Source organism: Crotalus tigris, unplaced genomic scaffold (assembly GCF_016545835.1).
Source record: "Crotalus tigris isolate CLP2741 ecotype Arizona unplaced genomic scaffold, ASM1654583v1 scf7180000017783.2778290, whole genome shotgun sequence".
Classification (NCBI taxonomy): Eukaryota; Metazoa; Chordata; class Lepidosauria; order Squamata; family Viperidae; genus Crotalus; species Crotalus tigris.
This window is the reverse complement of record NW_024096633.1, coordinates 839,576-858,776: the sequence shown is the minus strand read 5'-3', so window position 1 is coordinate 858,776 and position 19,201 is coordinate 839,576. Positions and strand designations below refer to the sequence as shown.

The 19,201-nt window shown below is 39.8% G+C and overlaps 1 protein-coding gene across 2 annotated transcripts in view; it reads left to right on the top strand.

The window, feature by feature from the left end:
* Window positions 1-3,142: 3,142 nt before the first annotated feature.
* LOC120307459 (cadherin-19-like) overlaps window positions 3,143-19,201 on the top strand; it is an 83,001-nt gene continuing 66,942 nt past the window's right edge. For both annotated transcript variants that reach the window (XM_039342277.1, XM_039342276.1), the window contains exon 1: window positions 3,143-3,274. The gene's annotated coding sequence lies outside the window, so the exon portion shown is untranslated. The remainder of the gene's footprint in view (window positions 3,275-19,201) is intronic.

The following is a 19,201-nucleotide window of genomic DNA, read 5'->3' as shown; positions in this document are numbered from 1 at the left end:
GAGATTCTGGCTGATGTAGTATATCTTCAAACCATTTGTGGCACATCACAAGAGATTGGTGGAGAGAGATTTGCGCTGCACCAGATAGTATACACATCTGAAATAAGATTATGTTAGCAGAGATACAGATGAGATAACATTATTTTCTGACACATTGTTTTCTAGGAAAAAAAAAAACCTAGGAAATTTAAGGGTGAAAAAAAGTTTTCACCTTAGGTGAGACATGAATGAACCATTCATTATAAGTGATATAAGGTAATTTCACAAAACATTTACACATTGTTTTTTTTTAAACTCAGTTTGTAAGTAATTGCATTACACTGTGATACATTTAATAGTTCCTCTCTCTAAATGTATTGGAAAACTCTTCAACTCATCCCCAAAGAAATGAAATGTTACAGCTTTACTAACTGATAGATAACACTAATTAAAATCTAACAAGTATGATACACCTGCTGTGTCCAATTTTCTATATGTGGTAGAACAGACTCTCAAAAACAATCAAAACTATCATATGGTATGTCCAAGAAACCCCTTTTATTGTTCTTTGTTGCTTGTCCTACATTACCAGGGTGGAACTACAGGAAAAAGGCAAGTATGTTTTGTGAATTATACTTCTTGACTGCAATGACTTAATATGAGGGAGGGATATCTTTGCAATTCAGTAAATGACAGACCCAGGAGGATCCTTCTTGAGGGTTGGTTTATCTGGATTATTCCTTTCAATAATGCTTGAAGGTCTGGGAATGGTCTTTGGGGGGACTCCTTAGAGGATTAGTTTTCTTCTTTTGGAGAATGTTTTCATAGTTACATCTTGTATAACACTTGCAATCATTCCGGGAACATGAGCTCCTTCTCAGTGATTCACACTGATGGTCAACTTTCACTTGGATTATTGTAATGCACTCTTCTTGTGCTACTTTTGAAGAAGCTACAGTTGAAATAGTATCTGCTGTCATGTGGTGATAAGTGCATCCCAGTATACTATGGGCATCCCACTGCTTCAGGAACCACACAGATTGCCAGTCAGTTTCCTGGTGTGATTAATGATGCTGGATGTCATCTATAAAGTACAATTTCAGACCTGGTTATGTGAGGGATTAACTTTTCCCATATTTAGTTCCCTGCCCTATAAAATTAAAAAGGTCCAATTCTTTTAATTTCCAACTCTTAATGGGAGACATCTGATGGAGCTTTGGAAGTGGATTTTTTTTTAATAGAAAGCCTCACATTTGGGAAATTCATTTGAGTGGATACCAAGCCAAATATGTTCCTGAATACCTTTGTTCTATCCAGTGCAGAAAAAGATGTTGCAGTTGTGATCCAAGTGAAAAATTGCTGAATTTTGTTGGCTTTATTTTTTTTGATTTTGAGTTATAATTTTATGTATCTTGTGTCTGTTTCTTCTTATTTATCAATGTTTTATTTTACAGGAAGATAGTCATTTTGAGCCTTTGGGGATTTGGAGGCATAAAAATAGAATAAAATAATAAAAAACCCAAAGAAATTCATCTGCTTGAAATTTTACCATAGATATTTCTCAGTGTTTAGATCTTTTATCAGCAATCCAGTTTTGCTGTGAACTTCACCCCATGCTGGTGAAAAGTAAAACAGTCCTGGATACTTAAAAGAAAATCAGATTTTAAAGAAGTATATATCAACACTTCTCCAATTTTGTTTATTCTACATATAATATTTAAACTTCTATGAGTTTGTTTATTCTACATATCATATATAAAGTTTTCCAATTGCTTTATAAAAAGAAGTTTAGTCTTTTAGTCCTCCACCTAAGGATGTTGGAGGGAGAAACATATGCATCATCACACTTTTTCTTTCCCTGACCATTCTACCTTTTCTGGTGCACTGTTGCATTATTTTTCCAGTTAACAAATCAAGAAGGTTTTTACTTCTAGCTCCAGAATAACTCAATTTATTTGGGAGCTAAGGATGAAATTAAATTTGGGGGCTGAAAATTTTACCGCAAAATAATGATAATATAAAAAACAATGACTTACTGCACATCTGCAATTATTTTTAAAAACACAAGGAAAAATAGAATGCTCAAGAAAAAAAAGAGTAATTAAAAATGTTTCGTTGGGTTTTGAATTACCAACCATCTATTTAAGAGAACAGAGTTATAGCCACTATGTTTATTTATCCAGTTTGCATACAGTGGTTCATTTCAAACAAGTGTCCATGGACAATGAACAATCATAAAACCAATTAAACCAGTTAAAACAGATTTTTTTTAAAAAAAAGTATAGCAGGCATGATACATTATAACCTACAGATATTAATATCACCAGGAAATGGGATCTTTTGCATTCTCAGATCTGGGCACATAAGTAAACCTTTAAGCCCTTCTCAAAACAAAATGGGACAACTTGCCATGGACAACTTGACACAGCTATCTCATCATGCCACGGCCATCCCACTGTGGCCCTCTTGCCACGGCCAACTTGCCATGAGATAGCTGGCTGCAGCAAACTCGCCATGGAACAACTTGCTGTGGGATAAATCCATGCAGGATAATTCAGTATGATAAATATTATCCGTCACTCTTTCTTCAACATTATTTCCATTGACAAAAATGGAAATAATGGAGGATAACATTTATCATGTTGACAGCTAAATGAATGAATTTCATATGTTCTTATGTTCAAGTAGATATATTTAAGTTGAGAATATGCTGGCCTTGACTGTAATAAAGGTTTGATTTGATTAATGTGAGAAGAGTCATTCCTTTATTTCATCTCATTGATCCCAGTTAACAATTTGTTTTCATCACTAATCTATAAATGAAGTCCGTGTCCCATTCATATATAAACAGTTATATGAAAAATGAATTACATTCTTACCACTCATGTACTTGAAATTAAGTCCTTTTCCCCACTAAGGGAAAGAAAGAAAGAAAGAAAGAAAGAAAGAAAGAAAGAAAGAAAGAAAGAAAGAAAGGAAAGAGAAAAAAAGAAAGATTCTTTCTATCTTGCTGTATTTTAACTATGGGTTCAACCTCAACATCAGAGAAGCATTATGATGTTTTACACAAAGAAGTCAGTGTTTTATGAGGAACACCCAAAATAGAAAGCAGTAAGCAGTGACATACTGTGAGTTTTCAAGCCCAAAAACATAAGTGCCTTTTATTGGCAGGAAATTGTCACTTCTCAAAGCTCTCAAAAGCTCTGAACTCAGGACTTCTCTTTCTCTTTTATCAGATATTTATTAACAACTTTTGTATTCATTTCTTCTAAAGCTAGAGGGTTTGGTGCCACAGGTAAGATTTATTTATTTATTTATTTTTCCACAGAAAAAAATATGTTCATGCCTTTAATTAAAAAAAAAAAAAAAATCAAAATTCAGCCAGCTTTGAATGAGATTTCTAGAAAGGCCAACTCCTTGTTTCTAAATCATGCTTGCTTACAAGTAATATATAGTTATTTAGAATATAATTTCAAAATCCAAGAAATTTATTTTGGCTTAGAATATAAATGTGTTATTATTATTGTGTTTTTTAATGCCACTTTCAAGGTACAAAACATTGTATTTTACCTTCCTTGTAAGAAACTCAGAAATAAGTCTGATTTCCACAAATACCATGTTTGGTAGAGATTATTGGTTATCTATTTATGTATATAACTCCATGGTGGATGATGGGATGATGAATACATAATTCTACTAGATGTACCGATGTGATCCAATTTGGTTATGTAAATTCTGAATGTCAATTTCACAACTCTGATTGCAAACCCTTACAACATAATTATTTGAGAACTTAATTGTGAAATTACAATACTAATTTACTAAAGATAAGGAATTCCACCTTTACTTCTGTCATGTTTTTTTAAGTATAACAGAACAAATGTTAATTAAGAGTATCAGAATTAAAGGAGCAATAGTTTTGAATTTATTCATAAAATCATATTTTGGCTTGAAGGAGGTTGAACAACAACAATAATTCTCAATATGTATGTAGTATGACTGAAAATGTATAAGAGATATAAATATAAACTTAGACCTTTGTTTTCACTGCATATACTTTTTGAATAAAAATCTAGTTTGGGTTACATCCAAAACACAATTCTGTAAGTTATCTAGCCTGTAATATTATGCAGCAAACTATTTTGAGTGGAAATATCTTCAAAGTAGATGTCCATAGAATTCTGCTTTACAAACAAACTGTAATATATTCTCAGCGCAACTGCCTCTGAAACTTGTAAACCGTTCATTGACAACAAAGCTATAATTAAAAAAAAATGGTTACACAGAATCATTGTTTTTATGTCAGGTATGACAGTACCATACTGCAGAATTTTGATCACTGTGTGCAGTAAACAAACAAACAGAAGTATGTTTCGCTGTGTATGTGACAAATAGAACAAGTAATCTACAGAAGAGTCAATCTGTTTTCTTCAAATATTTTTTTTCTAATCTAATACATCATACATTTCAAGAACCTACTTTTATCTTTAATGATAAAACAGTGTTGTAACACAAGTGGAACAACCTCATTGTTCTTTTGTTTGGTGGTTTTTGGTTTAATTGCAATGGGAAAACTTAACTTCAGGGTTTAATATTTTCCTAAATTCATCCAAATAATTTAGCTGGAAAATATTTTATTGTTTTAAGAAAAGATGTCTGGAATCTGTCATTTTTTGTGTGTTTATCCAGTTTATATGAGTATAAAATTAAACCTGAGGGCAGCAGCAGTATGTTTTGTGATTTCCTTCTTACAGGATATTTGTCAGTTTTTGTTTTTTTTTTAGGGGGAGGGAATAAATGGAAAATAGAAATGTGTTTCTGAAGTAGTATAAAGCATTAGAATCAGCCCTTGAGCAGTTAAAATAAACTGTTTTTCCTCTCTCTCTCTCTCTCTCTCTCTCTCTCTCTCTCACACACACACACACACACACACACACACACACACACACAGCACACAGAGAGACAGACTGTTATTATTTTTTATCATTTGTTATGCCTTATTTATTGTAAAAAAGTATTATATGTATTTAGTTGAAGTAGCATGTACAGTACTTGATAAATGGTTTTATAAATTCCGAGACCAAGCAAGGAAATATCTACCCTCATAATGAGTCTGTTGTGCTCTTTGTTGAAAGATATTTCACACATGAGTGAACAGTTTGCTTTCTCCTCATTTGATGACACATATCTAACTTCCCAAATGCTTATTTACCACTTGGTTATTACACATTAAGTGATGATTTACCCAATTACCCATATGAGGAATAAAACAGTCACCAATTTAGACAGTAAATATATTCATGAAGGATGGGGTTGTTTGATTGTAAATCTTCCTGGTTTAAATAACACCAGAATCAATGACAACATCCTATAACTGCTTGTTGCTCTGATATTTTGCCTTACTACAAATTTCTAGGATGCATCTGCTTTGATATTTCATGAACAAAATCCTGGATTAGTTAGACATTAATCTGATCCAGTAGGAGTCTTTCTTTCTTACGTAGATCCCAGAAAATTGAGGGCAGTGATTTGGGTTACAATAAGGAAGAAGTGCCAGGGAAACTTGCAGTGTAGGTATGTGTCAACCTTCAAGGTAGTTGAGATCATAAAACCAAAACCATGAATGCAAAAAATACTTTTGCGGTAAGGTTACAGTACAGAATTTTGGCAAGTCTGAAAGCACTTCATCCTTCTTCTGCCTTTGACTTCCAGAAAAGTAGGGAGTTTCCTTCTGAAATGTTTTCTCCCTTCCCTTCTCCACTGGACTCAGATTTATGTATGAGACTGCTGTCTAGGATGTGGCTCTTCTTCCTGTCTCCCAAGGTTATTCTCACAGCCTATTACAGTATAATCTTACATCACAATAAACAAGAATCACTTGAACCTTTTGGTATTTTTTTATATTACTCCAATGCATGCTTACAATGAAGGAAATTCCACTGTATGTAGCAAGTTTAATTTATTTTATTTTATTTATTAAATATTTATGTCACCCATCTCCTCTACAAGGTGACTCTGGGCAGCTTACAAATTATTGAATTATAATTTATTTCTGCTTCTTAATAAATATGCTAGGATTACAATTTTGACCATCACCGGCAAGACATTATGACATTTTTAATTTGGCTAGTCTTTAAAGAGTTTTATTTTACAATTTTCTCTAATCTGACTTTAATCTTTCCATGGGATCTGTTATTCACATACACTATCATTTTCCTTACCCCAAAAGTATCTATTTTCTTTACAAATAGGAAATGGAGCAATCAGCACACTTTATTTCTGCATGACTTTTTAATGAAATGATCAAGTATGCCAGCTGTTAATGATAATCTGGCATTTGAATGCAAATCTATTGTTATATTAAATAGCTTGTATAACTATTACCTGGATCTAAATTTGACTGGATGTTTGTCTGATTCTTCCTTTCTGCATAGCACATCAGTCATTTAAGGCTTTGTTCCACATCTCAGTTGGTTAAAGTAGAAGAAATCTCAAAAATATGGTAGGAGGGAAATAAATATTTTTCTTTCTTATTGGACATCATGGAAAGAGATGCTATGTTGGTCCTGCCATTGTGAGGAGCTCCTAGAGACACAAATACTTTGACACTTGTTTGAAGACAGATGGTTTTATCTGACACAGGAAGCAGACAGGGACAAACAGAAAGGGATAGGAATTTTATCTGAGGTGAGTCTCAAGCTCAAAGGATAGCTAAATTATTGGATTGTATTTACTTAAAAATATTCTTACTATGTTTTGTTTCTTTTGGTGTCTTCTTTGAAGTCCTATTGCAGATGCCATAAAAATGCTTAATTTGCCATTATTTACTTTCTCTTTTGCCTTTAGTTCCAGATTCCTTTTCCAAATGAGTTATGGGGCATTGTTTTAAAATATTTGAACTGTACTATCTGCAGAGTGTGCATATTATTTGCAAAAACTGGCTGCTCTTAGCTATTTGATCAATGAATTATTTCTGTTCATAGATAAAGTAAATGTTGATACTTTAGATAGATAGATAGATAGATAGATAGATAGATAGATAGATAGATAGATAGATAGATAGATAGATATAGATGATATAGATAGATGATAGACAGACAGACAGACAGACATGCGGGGTCCCTGGTGCTCTCTGAGCTTGCTTGTTTTCTTGCAGACATTTCATTATCATAACTAAGTAACATCATCAGTGCTAGTAAGGAGTGCTGTTTGCTGTCAGTTTATATTCTGTTGTCTTGCCTGTCTGAGTGGATGGGGATGGTCTTAGGGATTCTTTGGTCGGACTATTTACTAATGGCTCTTTGGCAGTTTCCTAATTGGTGAATTGCTTACTTGATTGTTGGTCTGAAGGTGACCTTGGAGTTAATCTATGCTGATTTGAATGCTGATTACTGGTGGAGAGGTGCTGGAGTCTTTTTCTCTTTAGGGCTGGTTGATTGGCTCTTTTGCATAATATACAGATGTCATTAATGACTATGTGTCTACTCATGGGTGATTTGTCAGAGTGCCAGCCTTCTAGAAATGCCCTGGCATTTCTAGATTTGGCCTGGTCTAGGATTGTCACATTTTCCCAATTGAAAAGATGGTTAAATATATATGTGAAATTAAAGAATTTTTGTCATGCCTTTTGACTGCCAGTTGGTGTTCATGGATGCATTCTGCCAGTCTTCTGCCTGTTTGTCCTACATAGTGATTGTTGCAGCTCTTACACTGTATATTGTAAATGACTCCTGTTTTTTCTTCTGAAAGAAAGATAGGTTGCTTAAATAAGCAATTTAAGCTTATTCAATCAAAATCTAATGCTACTTAAATTGGGATCTTTTGATACTTCATTTTTGGTTAGTCATGCTTTATAACCTTCTGCCTAAAGTATTGTATGTTATTTAAAAAGCAAAAAATACATAATGAGGTATCTTCTAGAGTTCTCTAAAATCAAAATTAACAAATCATGATTATGCCACAAGAACTTTTCCTCCTCTTTGCTAGGAGGTATTAGGTTTTGTTATAGAGGTTGGGGGCTATAATTATACCAGACAGTATGAATTTGTTAAGTTTTGCTCTTTAACTTCCAATACCTTCAGGTGGACTCACCTTTTGCCCATCTGTTTTATCTGCTTTGGTACACACAAAGCTAACATCTAATTGTTTTATGGACTTTTCCAGTCCATATCTAAATTAGTAGGAGAGGTCTATAAAATAGATAAAACTCAAAATCTCACAATCGTAGAAGAGGGAATATATATATACACATACACATATACAGGGAAAAGTGCTTTTGGAAAGGAGAAAAAAAAACAGGCAAAGTTGTTTTATTTCTTAATAACATGCTTGCTTACTTATACCAAATGTAGATGAAGAGATTCATCATATAGTATTTTGGCCAGAGCCCCAAGGGCAACATGTCCTAGAAACAATAAACTGGTTCACTGACTTATCCAGAATGTCAGAATGAAAGATTTTATTTAATTCACAATAACCAAAAGAACACACACTTTATTTACAAATAATAGAAAGGCTAACCCTCATGAATTCTACACTCTGCATAATGGTGATGTTAGCATCAACAGCAGACAACAGGGTTCTCTTTAAAATAATACAAATAATGCAAAGTTTCTAGACAACATGTAGAAAGGACATAAATATAAACTCTTTTGTAAATTGAGTGAGTAGACATCTAACATTATTCTTTAAGTTGAAGGTATCTTTAATTATATATATATATATATATATATATATATATATATATATATATATATATATATGTAGGTCTTTGGTTGTTCGGGTTTTCTCCCGCGTAAAATTGGAAGTGTCTTGGCGACGTTTCGACGAAGTCCCATTCGTCATCTTCAGGCTGGTGTTTTCAGCTTCGTGCTTTGAGCAGCAATGTGTGGTCTTAGCTGTTTATTCCTTTTAACAGTTAAAAGGAATAAACAGCTAAGACCACACATTGCTGCTCAAAGCACGAAGCTGAAAGCACCAGCCTGAAGATGACGAATGGGACTTCGTCGAAACATCGCCAAGACACTTCCAATTTTACGCGGGAGAAAACCCGAACAACCAAAGACCTACATACAAACACCCGCGAAAACCTCAGAAAACATATATATATATATATATCACTGCTCATCACTATACTTCCTTCCTATAAATATGGAGCAATCACTGAAAAGTTACTTTCCCTATGCCTGCCAATTTAACAATTACCTTTAATAAATCTCTGATCAGAGCTTGATCATAATATTTAAGGATGCTGAAATGAACTTAAGTGATCCTTGATCCCAAATGATGAAAGGCTGTATGTATTAAGACCAACAGCTTCAAATAAGCAGGCAGCCACCTAGCAGGTGTAAATAGCTAGTTTATGATCCAGAAGTCTAGTCGTAATCTGGCTTCGTGCACTCTGCACCCACTACAACCTCGCCAATGGAGCTTACCAATCATCTGAAAAAGTAAGTAAAAATAGGTCAGTTCTACTACCATTTCCATGTACTTAATTCTTTGAGGCTCTTTTATTCAGATCTATTAATGTTCATCGAAGAGGAACATCCCTCTTCCTTTTAATCTCTTTGCCAATGACAATTCATTATTTTTCTTTGTTTGTTTATTCTGAAGGGGAATAAACCTCCCTTTCTTAGTCACCAGCCTTAACTATACTTTAGAGATAGTTCTGCCTTTCTGCTTTCTCTTTCCAGACAATAATGCTTATTTCCATTTATTTTTCATCAAAGAGATTACTTGCTCTTCTAAATCTGTTTCCACTTTTCACATCCCCACAAGTTATGCCCAAGGATAGTCACTAGTGAATGGAGAGAAAATGCATCATTTCTATTTGTTCTGATCCTTTCCTTTCAACCAGCATAATACAGACTACACTGCATCATTTCAACATAAGAGCGTAAAATGCTTTTTAAAATGGCAGATTACATGGTGCACTGATGTGGTTTTCAACAGATTTTCCACTCTGTCATACACTTACTTGTTTATTTGGTCTCCCAAACTGATATTTGCAAACTAAAGCTGAGTGAAGTGCCACATCTCTTTAGTATTAAAAGTAAATGGAAGCTATCCCGTTGTATCCTTCTTCTATCCTTGCTTTCCAGCTCTTTCTCACAATTCCCAAAAGTGAGCATATCTTCTTGTTGGATATTCTTGGGGAAAGAATTGGTTAATTATTAAGCATAAAGCAATAATAAGTGAAAGAGCACACTAGCATTTTCCATCTGTCAGAAGAAAATAATAATAGCCATAAACAATCTTACAATTGTCCATTTTAACATATTTCTTGATAATTTGTCAAACATGAACAGTATGTGAGCCAACAAAAACAAAAACAAATCATAATGTTAACCCTTTTGAAATCTGAAATCTCTTTACAATATAATAATTCTATAATTTTATATACTATACACATGGATCTATTGGGATCAAATCCTTTTAAAAATTGCTGCATTGGGGAGGGAAATTAAGAATAATGTTGGAAATAAAACTATACAATAAACTGTAATTCTTTTGGCTATTAAGTAACTGATTAATGCTTGGCTGGAAATTAATGAATGAGCTGACTAGAGTGAAATATGTTGAAGTTGTTTTAAAAAGGAAGATAGGCAAAAATATAGATTATAGCCATATTCATAATCACATGGATATTATAATTGTATTTTAATTGCTGTTTAGACAAAATATCTCAAAACACTAATCCTATCTAAACATTCTTACCTGGAAATAAATCCTCTGAATTCAATTGAACTGATATGTAAATAGGCATGTGTACAGCTGTTTCATAAACAGGGTTTTTATTCATTCAGCTTATTGTTAGTTTCTGACTCAACTATACTAGAATAATAATAGCTTGTATATAAATTCAAGAGGCAAGAGTTGTTGTTTTTTCAATAATCAAATTAAGTCCTTCTAGTTCTTTGTTCCCAAAGGACTTTCTTTTCTGAAAATAGATTGGATCTCAGAGCAAGGATTGGTCATAAATGATCTCATCTTAATTCATAATTTGTTCACTGAGTTTTTGATCTAGTGCCATTACATCTAGCAAAAGGTCTTTATTGTCATACAATTGGATGCATCTGGTATGAGTGATATGACGATTCTGTCCATGTATTATGGTGTCAGGTATCCCAATTGATCCTTTCATCAATCTTGATTTGTATTATGAAATATTAGATTAGTTGAATCACATTAAAATAACTTCAGCTTTATAAAGATTTACACAAACTCCCATTTCTGACAATATGAAAATACTACATTCCCTTTTCAAATGAAGATAGAATTTTTGAAGTAATTAGTAAAAGTGGCTAAACCCGGCAATAGCAGCTTCTGATGGCTTCTTCTCCAGATGCTAACCATTCCCAAATCTTTCACCAAGTGTCCACTTTCAGTCTTTATCATACTACATTTTATGAATAACCATAATGATGTCATACTACAAGAACCTTCCAGTTCCTTCCTATCTCCTTCTCTCTAAGCTTCCTTGAATTTGTTTCTTGCCAATAAACTGAATTCTGGAAAAAATTAGAATGGGTTTTTTTTTCTTGAATGCAAAAATATTTTCATTAAATCTGGTCTGATCCCAATTTCTTTCAATCTCTCCATGTTTTAAATAAATGTAAAAGGGGCGTTGTCTTACCTGAACGCCTTTTCTCAGCATGATGATGGAGAATCCACGGATGGGTTGTCTTAATCTATCTGCTCCAATTGGACTAAGTCTGAAATTGGTAACGCCCCCTCTGTGCCAAGTGCACCCCAGTTTTAGACTAAGGCGATACCCAGACTTTAGTCCGACGCGTCTGAACAAATGGGAACCAGGCCAACTGACCTAATGGGAGGGAGTGGATTCTCCATCATCATGCTGAGAAAAGGCGTTCAGGTAAGACAACGCCCCTTTCTCCAGCATGATTGGATGGAGAACCCATGGATGGGACATACCAAAGCCCTGTGTCCCTAGGGTGGGAAATTAGATTGGGCCTGGGTCCCATCCAATGTTAATGCGTGTTCTAGTACCTTGCGGCCGAATGAAGCCGTAGAGGATGCGTATACATCCATCTTGTAGTGACGGACAAAGGAGGAGGGCGATGCCCATGTTGCTGCCCTACAAACTTCCTCTATGGATGCCTGGGTAGACCAGGCTGCTGTAGTGGCTGCGCCCCTGGTGGAATGGGCCGTGATATGGCTGGGAGCTTGAAGTGACTGAGTCTGGTATGCCAGAGAAATACAAGCTCTAATCCACCTGCCTATAGTGGGCGAGGAAACCTTTTGTCCTAACGACGATGGGTGAAATGACACAAACAGAGCCTCAGTCTTGCGGAAAGATGAGGTTCTCTGTATATAACAATATAAGGCCCTGCGAACATCCAATCTGTTCCACTGAGCCTCTGTGTTATTAGATGGGTTCGGACAGAAGTCCGGCAAAACTATGTCCTGGGACCTATGATATAAGGAGTTAACCTTGGGCACAAAGGAGGGATCTAACCTGAGAGTAACCCTGTCCTTATGGAAAATACACAGGTCCTTTCTTACTGATAGGGCAGCCAGCTCAGAGATCCTTCTGGCTGAAGTTATGGCAACCAGAAATGCCACCTTCATTGATAAATGTTTGAGCAAACAATTGTCAATAGGCTCAAAGGGTGGTGAGACGAGAGCCTGTAGAACCTGATGAAGGTCCCAGGAGGGATATCTATGTACCGTTGGTGGTCTGGCATTGTTAGCTCCCTTTAGGAAGGAGCGTATCATAGGGTGTTATGTTAAGGGCTCCTTGCCATAGGAAATAACCGTGGCAAGTGCTGCTACCTGCCTACGGATGGTACTTGTGGAAAGACCTTTGTCCAGACCATCCATCAGGAACTCCAGGATAACTGGCACTGCAGCCTGTAAGGGTTCAATATTGTGTGCTAAACACCAATTACAGAAGCTCTTCCACGTGGCATCGTATATTCTATTCGTCGAGGGTCGCCTGGATTGCTGGATCATGGCTATGACCCTTGACGAATATGAGTCTAGGCCTAAGGCCTGCCTCTCAAGTGCCAGACGGTTAACTGGAGCCATTGAGGGTCTGGATGATGCAACTCCCCCTGAATGAGGGAGATCCGATTGGCTGGAATCCTCCATGGAGCCGATGCGGAGAGCTCCATCAGGTCGGCGAACCAAGGTCGTCTCGGCCAATGTGGGGCGACCAGGAGAACCTCTGCTTGTTCGCGAAGGATCTTCCTGATCGTGGCCGGTAGGAGAGGTAGTGGAGGAAAGGCATAGAGCAGTTCCCTGGGCCAGGAACTGCGGAGTGCATCTGTTCCTTCCGCTGATGGGGACGGGAACCTGGAAAGGAATCTGGGAAGTTGTGAGTTGACTGGGGAGGCAAACAGATCTAGGGATGGGGAACCAAACCTGTCCACGATCTCCCTGAAGATCTCCGGATTCAGCTGCCATTCGGAATGGTCCACGGTGGCTCTGCTCAGTGAGTCCGCCTGTTGGTTGGCCACTCCGGATATGTGCTCCGCCCTGATGGAGGCAAGATTCAGTTCTGCCCAAGACCCCAGCAATCTGGCCTCTCGCATGAGAGGCTTGGACCTCGTTCCCCCCTGCCTGTTGATATGGGCCTTGGCTGTGATGTTGTCGGTTAAGACCAGGACGTGCTGGCCTTGTACTAAGCTGCTGAATCTCTTTAGGGCCATGTGTATGGCTCTTAGTTCCAGCCAGTTTATGTTGTTCTTTAGATCCTGCCTGGACCACTGACCCTGGGCCCAGTGTGTGTGGAGGTGTGCCCCCCACCCAAACATGCTTGCGTCTGTGGTGACGGTGATCCTGTCCGGTTCTTTGAATTCTGCTCCCCGTGACAGTGCTGGAGAGTCCCACCAATGAAGGGAGTTCAACACCGCCTGTGGAACTCGGACCTTCTGGTGGGATGTGCTGGTATGAAGTCTCTGAAATGGAAGGAGAAGCCACTGTAATTCCCTGGCATGGAGACGTGCCCATGGCACAATTTGCACGCAGGACACCATCTTCCCTAGTAGCTGTGAAAGGGATGCCAATGTGACTACTCTGTCCCTTCGGATCCGACGTACAAGAGTCTGGATAGAGTTCCGTCGGTCCTGAGATAGGTATACCGTGCAGTTGTCTGTGTCTATAACTGCCCCCAAATGGAGGAGCCGAGTTGTTGGTATAGTATGACTTTTCTGGAAGTTCACAGAAAAACCGTGCTCCTGTAAAACCTTAATGGCTAGGGCGAGGTCTGCTTGGGCACTTTGCCATGATGATGACTGAATTAGAATGTCATCTAAATAACATTGAATCCTGATGGGAATTAGTCTAAGGTGGGCTGCGATCACTGCCAGTACCTTTGTAAATACTCTCGGTGCAGATGAGAGGCCAAATGGAAGGGCTCTGTACTGGTAATGGCGTCGGGCATAACTAAATCTGAGGAATTTGCGGTGTCCAGGAAAAATGGGAATGTGCAAATATGCCTCAGTCAGGTCTATGGAGGTAAGAAAGTCACCTTGCCTGACGCTAGCCAGGATTGATTGAAGTGATTGCATCTTAAATTTCTTATACCTCAGGTAGAGGTTTAGACCTTTTAAGTTCAAGATCGCCCTCCAGCCCCCTGAAGCTTTGGAAATGACGAAGAGGTCTGAGTAAAACCCTCGCCCTTCTTGTTCCTTTGGAACTGGTTCAATTGCTTGTATTTGCAATAAATGAGCTATTGCTTCTGACATAAGTTCAGCTCTGGTCCTGTTCGTTGAAATAGGGGAAGAGCGGAACCTGTCGGGTGGATGGGAATAAAACTCTAATCGTAGACCTTGGGAGACGGTGTCTAACACCCATGCATCCGTAGTAGTGGCCGCCCAAATGTTGGAATAGAGGGCCAGCCGGCCTCCTATGGGAGGTGAGGCTGCAGACTCACTTGCCTCGCTTGAAGGAGCGGCTCCCTGTGCCCCGAAAGGACCGTTTAGTCTGGAACTGTGGTCTGCCTCTGTATGCTGAACGATCTTGTTGTCGTTCCTGCCTCTGAAAGGAGGGGCGAGAGGCCTGGGCCCAATCCCAGGATGGCGCTGGCCGAAAGGGCTGCCTTCTGTAGTTACTCTGCGACAAGTTCCCCCAGCGCCTATCTCCCCTCCTTGATGTATTGACCAGGATCTTGCGCTTATCCTTACCTTCAGTTAGGTATGGCTCTAGCGCCTTACCAAAGAGTTGTCCACCTGTGTAAGGCTTGGAGGCCAGACGCCACTTGGCCTTGGTGTCTGCTCGCCAGTTCCTGAGCCAGAGGAGTCTTCGTGCTGAAATGTCTGCCGTGATGGTCCGGGCAGTGTATCTGGCCATGTGTAAGGAGGCATCGGCCAGATACTGGGATGTGGCCACCAACTTACCCAGATTCTGGTGGACTCTGAGCTGGTCTGGAGGGATCATGTCCTGGAGCTCCCGTAGCCACAGGACCGAAGCCCTGGCAAAGAAGGCCATGGAGGTTGCCGCCCTCGTTGCCCAGGCTGACGCTTGGTGGGCTCTGCGTAGGGCAGACTCGATCTTCTTGTCCTCTGCTCTTAGTGCCTCATTTATGTCCCCAGGAATATTGGACTTGGGAAACAATGAGTTCAAGGGTTCATCAATTTCGGGTATCTCCAAAAGGGAGGTCAGGGAAGGAGCGACGTTGAACAATTGTCTTTCTACTGCCCCAGGGCTCAAGGGGGACCCTAGGTTCTCCCATTGCTTCTGGACCATCTTTAGGAAAAGGGGAGGGCAGGGAATATGATTCTGTGAGACAGAGGGTTCAGTGTAAATGGCATGGGGACCTTGGGATGTTGGTGGGGTCTCCTGTTGTTGAGTGAGGTTAGCAGTAGTACAGGCTTTGAGTAAGAGAGAATTAAAAAAGGAATGGTCAAAGAGACCAACAGGAGGGGTGGGTTCGGATGGGGCGATGCCCTCGTCCTCAGACAAGATCAGGTCAGGTTGTTCAGCTCCCGTAGACTCCAGGTCTGATGTGGGGCCATCCGTCCAGTCCGGAGATTGTGAGTGATGTGCGGTCTGGGAGGGTGGCTGTGGAGTGTTGGAGGCCATAAATTGAGCCACAGCCTGGGCTATCATGGACTGGAGCAAGTTTGGGTTCAGGGCCTGGTTCTCAGGGAGGCGAAGCCCTGCTGCAGTGGGTGTAAATGTGGCCTGGGGCCCTGAGGTGTCCTGACCAGTCATACCCCTCCCTGAGGTCACCGCTATGCTTGAGTCTGACTCGGCAATTCCTCGGGGGGGAGACCAAGCCCCTGGGGCCGAGGCACTATGTGAAGAAAGGGGCTCAAATATAGACCTCCCCCTTGTGCCTGCCAAATCTGGGGATACCATTCTCGGTCCTTGGCCCCCTTCCTCTCTCTGTGGCTCCCTGCTTAGTCGGGCTCGCTTGGTGGTGCTCTTTCCACTTGCCTCTGATTGGCGACTTCTCTTGACCGACTCGCTGCCTCTCTCCGCCATGACGGTTGCTCTGGTCTCAACCTTGGCAAAACGCCCCCTCAGCGTTGTAGTTCACCAAGGGAGTCTACAGAGATAATTCAGCCCTAGAGGGGAAGGGCGGGGAACTGATGTGGGCACCCCGATCACTCAGGATCGATCAGGCCCTCCCCGGTCGGAGCTGCTCTCTGAAGCGTTGGCCACCGATGATCGAATGCTGCCTTCAGAAGAAGATTCCAGGCAGCCTGGACTCCGGCCACAGCCCAAAAGGCCTCCAGTGGCTTTAGCCACGCCCAAAATGGCCGACGATGAATTTAGCAACAATTAAAATGGCCGCCGGGGCCTCAGCCCCACTCAAATTGGGCGCTGAGGCCTCAGCCACAAACAAAATGGCCGCCGAGGCTTCAGCCTCACTCAAAATGGCCGCCGAGGGCTTCAGCCACAAACAAAATGGCCGCCGAGGCTTCAGCCTCACTCAAAATGGCCGCCGAGGGCTTCAGCCACAAACAAAATGGCCGCCGAGGCTGCAGCCTCACTCAAAATGGCCGCCGAGGGCTTCAGCCACAAACAAAATGGCCGCCGAGGCTTCAGCCTCACTCAAAATGGCCAACGAGGGCTTCAGCCACAAACAAAATGGCTGCCGAGGCTTCAGCCCCACTCAAAATGGCCACCCGTGACTTTCACCACTCCCAAAATGGCCGCCGGAGGTAATTCAAAATGGCGGCCGCCAATTTGGCGCCTTAAAAAGGCCCAGAAAACAAACGGCCGTTGGAACGAGGCCTTGAGGCCCGGGTTGTGAGCTGCAACGAGCCCTCGTTCGGGTGAATCGCCTGGGCTCCTAAGCAGCTGGTGGCATGCAATTAGGTCGGCTGAGGTCCGAAATTTGGGTCGCGCCCAATTCCTCACCTGTTGCTGCCGGCTGTGAACGAGGGACCTGGGAAGGCTCCCTGCCGGCCTGGCGAGGCTCGACGATCGTTGCGGAGCCCTCAGCGCGATCGGCAATGCCTCCGACGATCAGCTGGCAGTCGGAGGATCGCAAGGCAGCTCCGGAAAAAAACGAGTGATTTTGAAGGTTAGAATTGTTGTCCCTAACTGATTGAAACAAACAAGGGGAAACTTCCCCCCCCAGGGGGAGGGGGTGCGGGTCTGTCAGCCTAAATAGGCTTCAGACTGGTCTAATTGATCCTTTTTCCTAGCTAATAATCGATTCAATTCAACAATAAAAAACAATTAATACTAATAGCCTGAGCTAGACAATTAAATGGAATCTAACAGTCTTCTGCTCCAGGAGCGAAGACAAAACGCGTCTTAGAGCAAATAGGACTAAGTCTAAAACTGGGGTGCACTTGGCACAGAGGGGGCGTTACCAATTTCAGACTTAGTCCAATTGGAGCAGATAGATTAAGACAACCCATCCGTGGGTTCTCCATCCAATCATGCTGGAGAATGGGGTGATTCTTTATTTATAATGTGAAATGATAGAAAAACATTCAGACAGCAACACTGTGTACTTCTGAATAATCTTAGTTGAAAATGTTCATGGTAGGAAGCAATTTTAATAGCAAGCATATAATGCATGTATAAGTAAATCTGAATAAGGATATAAACCATATTCAGTGTCCTGATTAAATCATGAATAATGATGAAGTAGTACCAAGATACAATTGAATTTTTGCTTTCTTCCAGCATTTAATAACTGCATTAGCACTTGGGAGAGGTGTGTGTTGCTAAAACTTCCTGAAGTCAGAATGCCTGACTGAATTTGGAACTTAGGCAATTATAATTGACATTAAGAAAATTCCTAATCATTAGCTTGGTATAAAAATTTGTCCAGCTTAAAAACTTCAGCTGTATTGCAGGAATTATTTAGTTAGGAAATGTACACCTCCACTTTTCCCCACAAAACAATCACCCACAGTCAATGAACCCTGTCCTAAAAGCTGGGTTAGCTAGGTTTCACTAACTGAGGCTAGTGAAAGTGTTCTTTGAAATGTGCCATCATGGTTAAGACTGTGATGGTTTCCCTTCATCTCCCAGTGCTCAAACTGATAGGAAACCATTGTGCTGTAGTCTCTTCATGAGGACCAGCCATCTGGAGCATGTGTGGCCATCCTCTCCTTATCCAGTGAAGTTCTATGGGATTGGTCTACTTACCAGTCCTTTGATCGTGGTCACAATGTCATCTTCTTTCATTCAGAAATGTATTACCTCACCATTCCTTACCTGGAATAGTATTAAAAGTTCTTCCCTTTATGCATGTATGCATGTATTATGTATTTATATTTTTATTTCCTCTTTTTATTTTTATAAATAGCTCAAGGTGGCAAACATAAGTAATATTCCTTCTTCTTCCTTGTTTTCCCCACAACAAATCTGAAGTGGATTGGATTGAAAGAGAATGTCTGGCCCAAAGTCACCCAACTGGCTTCCATGCCTAAGGAAGAACTAGAACTCATGATGTCCCAGTTTCTAGTCTGGTGCCTTAACCATTAGACCAAACTGGCTCTCATTTGTTGACAATTTGTTGAGCTAATGTGTTTAAATATTGGAATGAAACAAATTAAGCTTTATTAAATAATTAAAACATAAATACATTTTCACTATATCCTATTTTTGTATGAAAATTGCAAACATACACTCTTCTACTTAGATGTAATTTTGCTGAAGTAAGATTTTAATATGTTCAAGTGTTATATGTGTACAAGTGCAATTATTTATAAATCAGTGCAGAGGAATAAACATTCCCCAATCAGAAGCATAATCAAATATGTTAAGTTCCATTTTATGAGGTTGG